Source organism: Chrysochloris asiatica, unplaced genomic scaffold, assembly GCF_000296735.1.
Source record: "Chrysochloris asiatica unplaced genomic scaffold, ChrAsi1.0 scaffold00286, whole genome shotgun sequence".
NCBI lineage: Eukaryota > Metazoa > Chordata > Mammalia > Afrosoricida > Chrysochloridae > Chrysochloris > Chrysochloris asiatica.
Window position 1 is genome coordinate 2165306 of NW_006408804.1, and position 11570 is coordinate 2176875.

An 11570-nucleotide genomic window follows, 5' to 3' on the forward strand; every position below is an offset into this window, starting at 1 on the left:
ACAGCTCTTCCCACGTTATATTTTGAGTGTTTTCCATCCTGAAGGGCTCATCTTCTGGCACTATATCTGACAATATTCTGGTACTATTCATAATGTTTCAATATTAGGAGCTATCTGACAGTGTTCCACTATTATTCTTAAGGTTTTCAGTGGGTAAACATTTGGAAGTAGTCTGATTCTTCTGCTTCCTGGTCTGTGCTAGTCTGGAGACTCAGCTGAATCCTGTCCACCACAGGTGACCCAGCCAGCATTCAAAATACCAGTGGCATAGCCTCCAGCATCACAGCAACACACAAGCCACCACTGTACAAGAAACTGAGAGACATGTGGTGGTAGATAGATAGATAGATAGATAGATCTATTTATCTTGTTGCTAGTTACCAGAAAGTCAAAATTCTGACTCATGCCAACTCCATGTACAACAGAATGAAATGCTGTCCAGTCCTGTGCTCGCTATACAAATATAAGTATGCTGAATTCTATTGAACTGCTACTGTGCATTTTGAGGTGATTTTTCTTACAGCACTATATTGACAATACTGTCTATGATCCATAACTCTTTCTTAAAAAAAAAAAGTTAGGTGATTTGAGTGAAAGTTTACAAAGCAAATTGGTTTTCCGTACAACAATTCATGCAGATTTTTTTTCCCAAGACATTGAGTTCAGTTCACAATGTAACAGCACTCTTCCATCTTCCTTCCTGTGTACACCATTTCCATTGCTCCTTTATTAACCCTTCCTGCCTTCTGAGTTTGATCTCTGTGCAAATGCAGCCCTTTTCATCACACATGGTTAATTGCTCTAAGGAGTATGTACTGTTCTGGTACTGTTATTTACCCTGTAGGTCTGTTTGTTGCTTACCATAAGGTTGAGTTCATATCCAGGCCTGAAGAGTGACCAAGGGCTGTGTCCTCAAGATTTCCATTAGTCTCCTCTGTAAAACTGATCATTTTTACTATTTTTAGTTTTGTTCCACATTTTTCTACAACTCTATTAATCCACAGGGTTTTCATTGGATGATTTTCAGCAGAACTCCAGGCCTTTCTTCGTAGTCTTCAAACTCAGTTGAAACTTCTTTATCATGGATGACCATTCTGATTTTTGAAATACTAATGCTATAGATGCCAGTATCACAGCAACATGTAAGCCACTACAGTATTACTGAATGACAGATAGACTGTGGAAGTTCTTTGGGATACATCTCATTACCATATAAATGGTGTATTTCTTCTTCACAAGGCACTGCCATGTAGCCATTATACACATGATGCCCAGCAGCTTATTGAATTATGGATGAATGATCACTGCCAATGAAATGATCCTTCAGAATGAAAATTTCTTCACAAACAGAGGCAGGTGGCTTGATTTTTTAAAACATATTTTGATACGCAATGTTTTTTTTTTATAGAAAGCTAGTTTCAAAAATTTGTTTTATAGGCAAAAATGGTATCAAAGAACATTCCTTTTCTTTCATTCTTCAAAGGACAATTTACTTGTTTCTAAAGTAGTTATAAAAATCTTCTAATTTTTTTTTTTTTTTATCTACCCCTCAATTTTATTGCATGCAGTCATGTTGAAACAGAGGGAATATGAATAGAGAATGAGTGCCTGGTTGTTAGAGTAAGCCAGGTATGTTATTTTGTTTTTTGTGTGAATTTTCATCTAGCAGCTTGCTGAAACTCCATGTATGCAGATTTTACACAGCTCAGAAATGATCCACTTCTTGACTTGATCACTCACCTTTCTGTTTGCCAAGTTGCAGTTGTTACATGCTATTGAATCAGTTCTAACCAGAGACCCTAATCTATGCACAACAAAAAGAAACACTGCCTGGTCCTATATCATTAACATAATCGTTGTTACGCTTGAGCCAATTACAGTTGTCATTGTGTGAATCCGTCTCATTGGGGGTCTTCCTGTTTTTCAATGACCCTCCACTTTATCAAGCATAATGTCCTTCTCCAGGGACTGGTCCATCCTGACAATATGTCTAAAGTATGAGAGATGAAGTCTTGTCATCCTGGCTTCTAAAGAATATTCTGGCTATGCTTCTCCTAACACAGATCTGTTTGTTCTTCTGGCAGTCCATGGTACTTTCAGTATTATTCTATAGCACCATAACTCAAATGCATCATTTCTTCTGTGGTCTTACTTATTCATACTTACCTAAGTCATACTTACCCATTCACGTGAAGTCCAGCTTTCACATGCTTAAGAGGCTATTAAAAATACCACAACGTGTATAAGGCATACCTTAGTTCTCAAAATGAAAACTTTACTCTTGTAAACTTTAAAGAGATCTTGTGCAGCAGATTTGCCTAATAAAATACATTGATTTATTGACTAATGTTTCCATGAGTGTTGATGGTCTGTTCCACAGTCTGCTCCTGGCCTTGTTTTCACTGATGATATGGAGCTTTTCCATTGTCTCTTTCTGCAAATGTAGTCAATTTGATTTCTCTGGTGAGGTCCATGTGTATAGTCATCTCTTATGCTGTCTAAAGAAGGTATTTGAAATGAACAAATTATTGGTTTTGCAGAATGCTATCGTGCATTCTTCAGCATCATTTCTATCACCAAGGCCATTTTTCCAACCATTGATCCTTCCTCTTTGCTCCCAACATTTGCATTCCAATCACCAGTAATGATGAATATATCTTGATTGCATGTTTGATCAATCTCATTTTGAAGAATTTGATGTAATTCTTCTATTTCATCATCACTGGCTTTATTGGTTGGTGCATACATTTGCATAATAGTGGTATTAACTGGGCTTCCCTATAGGCGAATGGATATTATTCTATCACAAATAGCATTGTACCTCATGACTGATCTGGATATGTTCTTTTGGACAATGAATGCAACAGCATTCCTCTTCAATTTGTCATTCCCGGCATAGTAAACCATGTGGTTGTCAGATTTAAAATGGCCAATACCAGTCCATTTCAGCTCACAAATGCCTAGGATATCAATCTTTATTTCAATGGATGTTTACAATTTTTTCTCTTCATTTTGAGTTGTGCCACATCAGCAAATGAAGGTCCCGCAAGCTTTTCTTCCACAGGCTTTACTCCATTCACTTTATCACGGTCAACTCTACTTTGAGAAGACAGCTCTTCCCCAGTCGCATTTTGAGTGCCTGCCAACCTGAGGGGCTCATTTTCTGGCACTATATCTGACAGTGTTTCTCTGCTATTCATAAGGTTTTCAGTGACTAAATATTCAGAAGTACTTTGTCACTCTTTCTTCCTAGTCTGTCTTTGTCTGGAAGCTCATTTGAAACCTGTCTACCATGGGTGACTCTGCTGGTATTTAAAATACTGGTGGCATAGCTTTCAGAATCAGAGCAACTTACAAGCCACCACAGTATGACAAACTGACAGATGAGTGGTGACCATTTGGTTTTAAGTGGAAACTGTTACTTTAAATTTCAAGGTGATCCATGTGCATGTGTAGTAGAACCCTCCAGGGGAGAGGGGAGGGTGTCCATTCACTCAGGCATCCCCTCTAGTCACCACAATGGAGGTGCACAGACAGCAAGAGACCAATGAACAGATACCAAAAAAAATAATGTTCACACCTGTATCTCTACGATTCTGTCAGGCATTCCTGGCTGTTCTGATCCTTCCCCTGCTTAGTCTCTCCCAAGATTTGGCTCCAGGAGCAGCTGAGCATCTTAAATTATAAAGCAATGAATTTCTTGATTCTGCTACAAATTTCTCTAGCTGTAAGACTTCCAAGCTTCTAAATATTCCTTTATATGTGGTTCAGAGTTCTAGCACCATCCCCTGAGCCTGCTTGGTCCAGTATTCTGTGTTGTTTCTGGTGGAGCTCCTTACTGCATATCTACCAGATCTGCCATCTTGGATCCATCAATTCTTGGAGTCTTTATTTTTGCTAACAGCAATGCACCTTGGAGTTCTTCTTTCTGTACCATCTGTTCTTGATCATATGAAACTCCTTAAAATGATTGAATGTCAACTTTTTCTCTTTGGTACAGTGGCTGCGTGTATTCCTTCCATCCTTTTTTGTTGCTTTCTGCATCAATTGATGTTTTGGCCATAGAATCGTCAATATTGTAATTCAAGGTTTGAAATTTTTGTTCAAATATCTGTTTGAGACATGCTGGGTGTTTTCTTCCCTTTGGGTTTTCTAACTCCAGGTCTTTGCACATTTCATTATAACACTTGACTTTGTCTTATCATGCTGCCCCTTGAAATTTTCTGTTCAGCAATTTTACTTTCTCACTGTTCCATTTGTTTTAGCAGCTCTGCTCTGGAAAACAAATTTTAGAGTCTCTTCTGACATGCATTTTTCTCTTTTCTTATTGTACGGTCTTTTTAAAGATCTTTTCCTTTCTTCCTGTATGGTGTCCTTCATGTCGTCCCATAGCTCTTCTCATCTTTGCTCATTAATGTCTATTGTAGCAAATCTGTTCTTGAGATAGTCTCTATATTCAAGTGGAAAATATTCAAGTTCATAGTTTGACAGTGTGGACTTGTTTTCATTCTTCAGCTTCAGCCTGAACTTATATATGAGCAACTGATGGTCTGTTCCACAGTGGGCCCTAGACTTATTCTGGCTGATGGATTGAGCTTTTCCACGGTCTTGTCACAAGCATGTAGTCAATTTTATTCCTGTGTATTGCATCTTGTGAAGTTCATGTATATAATCACATTTTATGTTATTTTGAAAAGGAATTTGAAATGGTAAGTCATTGTTCTTACAAACTTCTACCATGTGATTTCCAGCATCATTTCTATCACCAATGTCTTATTTTCCAACTATTAAACCTTCTTCTTTATTTTCAACATTTTCAGGCCAATCACAGTATTTATTAATATATCTTGATAGCATGTCTGATCAATTTCCAACTGGAGAATTCTTTAATTTTTCATCATTGGCTTTAGTTATTGGTGAGTAAATAAGAGTAGTGATATTAAGTGGTCTTTCTTATAGAAGTATGAATATTATCATAGCACAGACAGCATTGTACTTCAATATAGAGCTTGAAATGCTCTTTTTAATGATGAATGAGATCCCATTCTTACTCAATTTGTTGTTCTCAACAGAGGAAACCACATGCCTGTCAGACTCATAATGGCCAATACCAGTCCATTTCAGTTCATTAATGCCTAGGATATCAATCTTTATGCATACCATTTCATTTTTGACTACTTCCAATTTTCCTAGATTCATACTTTGTATGTTCCATATTCTTATTACTAATGAATGTTTCATTTGTTTCTTTTCATTTTGACTTATGCCCCTTTAGCAAATAAAGAACCTAAAAGCTTTACCTATTTGCCTTATTAGTCAACTCTACTTTGAGAAGTCAGCTCTTTCTCAGTTGTATTTTGAGTGATTTCCAACCTGAAGAGCTCACCTTCCAGCACTATATCTGATAGTGTTCTGTTGCTATTCATAATGTTTTGAGAAACTAAAAAATCATAAGTAGTCTACCTTTCCTTCCTATTCTGTCTTAGTCTGGAAGCTCAGCTGAAACTTGTTCACAATGGGTGACCATGCTAGTATTTAAAATGTCATTGGCAAAGCTTCTAACATCACAGCAACCTTCACACCACCACAGTACAGTAAACTGATAGACGAGTGGTAGGCTGTTTGTCATAGATGTCTCTAAGTAGAATCCAATTGGATTTAAAAGACAGAAAGTGATAAATTTTAAAATGCAAGTAATAAATCCTTGCTGGACATAATCTGTGATTGAAGGTAGACTGGAAACCAGTTAAGTTTACTGGCTGAGACTCAACTATTACACCCTTTCCTCTCAGAAGCTGAGTCTAAGTCCTATCACAGCTGCAACCATGAAGGAGAAAAGTGCCCTCCTGCTACCCACCAGCCAGATTTAAGCTTATTCTGGTAGAGGCTGTGTGGTGTAGAAAGACAACAGTATTACATGTGTTAGTAAAGAAATGCTATCCTGAGACATATGGTTCCACTGAGTTTAAGAAATACGCAGTGTGCTTGGAGACAGGGGAACAGAGTGGAATTCAGTCTCTGGGATACCTTAGGATCTCCCTACTATAGCAATGCCCATCCACTCTGCTATAACAATTCTGATGCAGTATTACTAAGCTTTGCTATCACCTATTCTGAGACTGCCGACAACACACTCAAGAAGTGGAAGATGGAAATTCTAGATTATTGTCTCTTCACCCATGTGTTGCTTACTGTTTCCGAAACAGGCCTCTAAACAGACCGCATCAGTCTGATGGAGCTGTACCACCAGGATCAGGTTCCCATTTCCTATGAGCGGGGCTGCACCACAGCCAAGCAGGTTTGTCCAGAAATCTACCCGGAAGCTTTAGTTTTCACCTCAGAAAAGAGTGTCCACAGCATCTTTCTGTTAGCATCCACAGTATGTCTGAACAAGGCCAGCCAAATACCTGCATAAAGTCGTCCAAACTCTAAGTGACTACTATGCCTCTGTAGTTGCTTGGAACTCATCTCTGCTACATTCAAGAAGGAAAATGCTTGGGATTGGAGAGTGAAGACAACCTCCCACTATCTCCCTTGGAGCATAGTGGCATAGGGAGAGAGAATGAATGAGACAGTTTAGGACATTGAGCATGAGTTTTTCAGATGGCCACAGCAAGGTCTTGAAAGGAGACAGGAAGGGACTGAGGGAGCCAGGCCTGGCATGAGGACCTGGCACCAAGAGAGCCATTACATCCCATGCCATGCACTACATTGTGGAGAGCAGCTGCTCCAGTGTCCTGCACTCCAGAAAAAGGACAAATGTTGGGGGACAAGGGCATATCTATAGGAGATTCACCTTCAGCATCATGCCTCTCCCACCGTGTTTCCATACAGATCATAGGATGGTAGGGGATCATGAGCAATTCCCTTCCCCTCTGAGGTTTCAGAGGAGTGCAAAATTGGGAAGCCAAGAGGCAGCTCACTGGAGGTGGTTTATAAAAAATCAGAAGGACAAAGAGGCAGCTCACTCAGGTGGTTTATAACAAATCAGAAGGACAGGAGCTAATTAGAACCAATGAGAAGGAGGCCTCATCTTTGCATATCTCATACTTCATGAAGAGGTGGCATCATATATTTACATGATTCCCTCCAGGGTCCACAGAGCCCAGTGGAGAAGTCCCTGATTCCTTTCACTTGAGTGTGGGAATGGCAGTACTGCAGAGACAGAGCTGAGTGCAGGTCAATAGACTTTTTCTGCCTCTTGGAGTCCTGGTGTGGCACTATAGGATAAGCACTGAGCTGTTTACCTTAAGGTTGGTGGTTCAAACCCACCAGCTGCTCCTCCGAAATCCTATACAGGGTCTCTATGAGTCAGAACAGATTCAACAGCACTTAACAACAATAAAAACAGAGTAATATAGCTAGTATTTGTTTTATACACCCTTGTCTTTGGAATGGAGGGAGAAGGGTGTGTTTCAATTTGTTTCATGTTCTGTGTTTAAGGGAGAAAGCCTATATATTAATGAAAAATATAATACATATGATAAAAATAATTTGTTATTCATTATTATCAGGCCACTACTGTACTGAGCTCATTCAAAATAGTTCAAATTATGAAAGTATAATTGTTAATATATGCTAAGGTCAATGAGACATATGAGAAATCCTCAGTAAATGTTTGCTAGGTAAAGCAAAGATGTTTATACAGCTGTCATTTATTGGCATGGCAATTCCCATAATAAGAACATTTTGATATAAAAAATAAATGTAACTTTTCCACTTTAATCATGTCTTTTCAGGAAGACAATACTATCTTTTTTTAAGTTTTTATTGTGAATTGAGTGACAGTTTACATGGGGGAACATCAATCTTGCATTCATTGTTTTATCACAATGATTACAATCTCCTCTATGCATCATCATGCAATAGTATTTGCTTCTATTCTATTTTTTTTTTGGAGGAGGGGATGTACAAAAACGTTCAGGAATCTATAATCATTTAAACAACCAAAGGGTACATTCTGCGAGCCTGCCGTCTGGCTGCCAGCCCATAACCTTTCTCTTTACATTAATCTAGAGTTCTCAGCTGCTCTATTTCTCCATGCCTTCATCTTTGTCTGATGTCAACAATGATAGCTTTATTTCTATTTCCACTTCTGAATCAAGCTTGAATGTCTGGCAGCTACCTATCAATGTACTGCTACAATCATTTTTGAATTAACTTCAGCAAAATTGTACTCATATGTGATGTTAATGATTGTTCAATGATTTCCACATTTGTTGGGTCACTTCTTTGATTTGGGAATGGGCACAAATGTTAGTCTCCTCCAATTGGTTGGTCATAGCTGCCTTTTAATTTTCTTGGCATAGATGAGTGGTGTCATTGAGTACAATTAATTCTTAATTGGATCCTTCAAGCAATACTTTGTCCTGTAACACTTTGTCCTGTAACCTGTAGATGATTGGGTTGGACTAATGGAGCCCTGGTGTGGTACTAGGATCTGCACCAGACTGGTAACCACAAGGTTGGTGGTTCAAACCCACAAGCTGCTCCATGGAAACCCTATGTAGGGTCTCTATGAGTCTGAATTCACTCCATAGCACTTACCAACAACAATATGCAAATAAGGTGGGTACAGGGATAGATCAAATGGTCTGATAATGCAAATAAGTTGCATGGAATCCTTGCATGGGGGTTGCTGTTAGGTGCCATCAAGTCAGTTCAACTCATAGCGATCCTATGCACGTTATCCTCACAATTGTTGCTATTTGAGCCATTGTTACTGCCACTGTGTGAATCCATCTCATTGGGGCACTTTCTCTTTTTCACTGACCCTTCACTTTTCCAAGCATAACATCCTTCTGTAGGGACTGGTCCCTCCAGTTAATAGGTCCAGAGTACAAGAGACAAACTGTCCCCATCCTCATTTTTAAGATGCAATCTGGCTGCACTTCTTCTAAGACAGATTTGTTCTTCTGGCAGTCCATGGTACTTCAATATTCCTCACAAAAGCCATACAAATGTATCAATTCTTCTATGGTCTTCCTTATTCAGTGTCCAACTTTCACATGCATATGAGGATACTGAAAATACTGTGGCTCAGGTCAGGGGCAACTTAGTCCTCAAAGTGACATCTTTGCTCTTGAGCACTTACTAGTGCAGCACATTTGCCTAATACAATACACTTTTGATTCCATGACTGTTGCTTCCATGAGAACTGATTTTGGATCCAAACAAACTGAATTCTTTGACAATTTCAATCTTTCCTCTGTTTATCATGATGCTATTTATTGGTCCAGTTGTGATGATTTTTTTTATTACTTTACCTTGAGGTGCAATCCATACTGAAGGCTGTGGTCTGTTCCACAGTGTGCCTCTGGCCTTGTTTTGGCTGATGATATGGAGCTTTTCACTGTTGCTTTTCACAGATGTAGTCAATTTGATTTCTGTGTATGCCATCTTGTGAGATCCAATGTGTATAGTCATCTTTTATGTGGCTTAAAAAAGGTATTTGCAATGAAAAAGTCATTGGTTTTGCAAAAATCTTTCATGTGCTCACCAGTGTTAACACATTTTTCAACTACTGATCCTTCCTTGTTGTTTCCAACCTTTGTATTCTAATAACCAATAATGAACAATACATCATGATTGCGTGTTTGATCAATTTCAGACTTAAGATAGTGGTATTTACTGGTCTGCATTGTAGTTGTATGGATCTTATTCTACTACAAACAAGTTTGTGTTTCAAGATAAATCTTGATATATTCTTTTTAGTGATGAATGCAACACCATACCTCTTCAGTTTGTCATTCCCAGCATAATAAACCATGATGTTTATTGCATTCCATTTCATTTTTTAAAATTTCCAATTTACCCAGATTCATAGTTCATACATTCCATGTTCCAGTTATTAAACGATGTTTACAGCTGTTTCTCTTCACTTTGAGTTGGATGTACTTAGTGAATTAAAAATCGAAACATGGCGTTTCCACAGGAAGAATAATAGGAAAGAATGAGAAATTACTTCAAATGTTGTATGAAGAGGCTCTTTCCGTACAAAGCATGTTGGAACAGTTCTATTTATAATCATTCTTCGACTGAGAAGAAAGCAACATCTCATTATTTTTCTATTTCAAAACTTCTATCAATATTTGCTATTTATATGGAGTAAAACAGGATGAGAAAAATCAAAGTCTGAAAGAAGAAACCAATCCATGAGACTAATCACCCACATGAAGCACAGTCTTTTCTAATCCGAGACCAGAAGAACTAGATGGTGCCCAGCTATCACTACCAATTGTTCTGACCAGGTACACAATGAAGATCCTGGATAGAATTTAAGAAAAAATACAAATGTAAAACAAAATTAAAATTCCTAAAAATTCCAGGCCTACTGGACTGACAGAAATAAAAAGAATCACCAAGTCTGTCATCCTAAAATAACCGTTGATTGTGCGGTTGAAACTATTTCTGCAGATAACCTTTCAGTCAAATAATAGATTAGCTTATAAAACAGTAGCAGCCATGAATAATGCGCTCCCTTAAAAAATGAATTGTATGAGACCAAATGCTCAGTATTTACCCAACAGCAAAGGGAAGGAGGCAAGGAGAGGAAAAGAAGTATAAATCAACGAAAATTCAATGGAATGAAAATGAGGGTGCTGAAAACAATGTAAAAATTGTAACTAATGTGTTATTTGTTTTGCATGGAGCAATTTGCATAGAAGTTGTTAAAAGGAAACCTGATTTTCTATGTAAACCTTCACCTAAAACATCATAAAATAGTATTAGAAGACAAAACTTCAGTCAGTTCTCTTCAAGTAACTTAGAAGCTAGTTCATCCTCCCTGTTAACACAAATATTCACCTGCAAAATTGTAAGGAGGAAATGAACCTGTCTGGTTTTAACTCATTAAGCACAATGTCAATCACATAGGTTAAATATTTAGTAAGTAATTTGTTTAGAAGCATTTACTTAATCCACTCTCTTTACAATCCATATATATTCTTCACTTTCTCTCCTGAAACTTTAAAATAAATTTTTCTCCATCTCTAAGCATCAAGATTGTTCCTTCCACAGCAAGCTACATGGCAAGTATGAGAGAACAGATTTTAGCTGACATGTAGTTCTTGTAACATGAATGTTATCATTATCTTGCAGAATTATAATCATTGTCTACTAGGTTCAAATTTCTATCCTGTAAATTTGCAGCTATGTTACCTTTTTGTTGTTGTTAAGTGCCACCGAGTCAGTTCCAACTCATAGCATCCTTGTATAGGGTTTCCAAAGAAACATAGCTGGTGGGTTTGAACTATCGATCTTGTGGTCTGCAGTCCAGTGCCGATCTGACAGTGACACACTAGGAGTCCATGCGATCTTAGGCAACTTAATTTCTGCATCCTTCAGTTTAATGGTCTGTAAAATGAATATAACTGCATTATTTATTTGAAAGAACATAGTAAAAATTAAACCTAATTCACAAAAAGTGTTCAGACCAATACCTAGCTCATGGCTGTTGTTAGTAGAGGCCATTCAGTCAGTTCTAACTCATGATGATCAATGTTCCACAGAAGAAAACATTGCCTGGTCCTGGTCCAGAATCATTCTTTTGTTACAGTCAGTGTCAGTCC

At 38.0% G+C, this 11570-nt stretch overlaps 1 pseudogene; it reads left to right on the forward strand.

The window, feature by feature from the left end:
- The window catches only part of LOC102841304, a 36411-nt pseudogene extending 29996 nt beyond the window's left edge, over positions 1–6415 (forward strand).
- The last annotated feature ends 5155 nt before the right edge of the window (positions 6416–11570 follow it).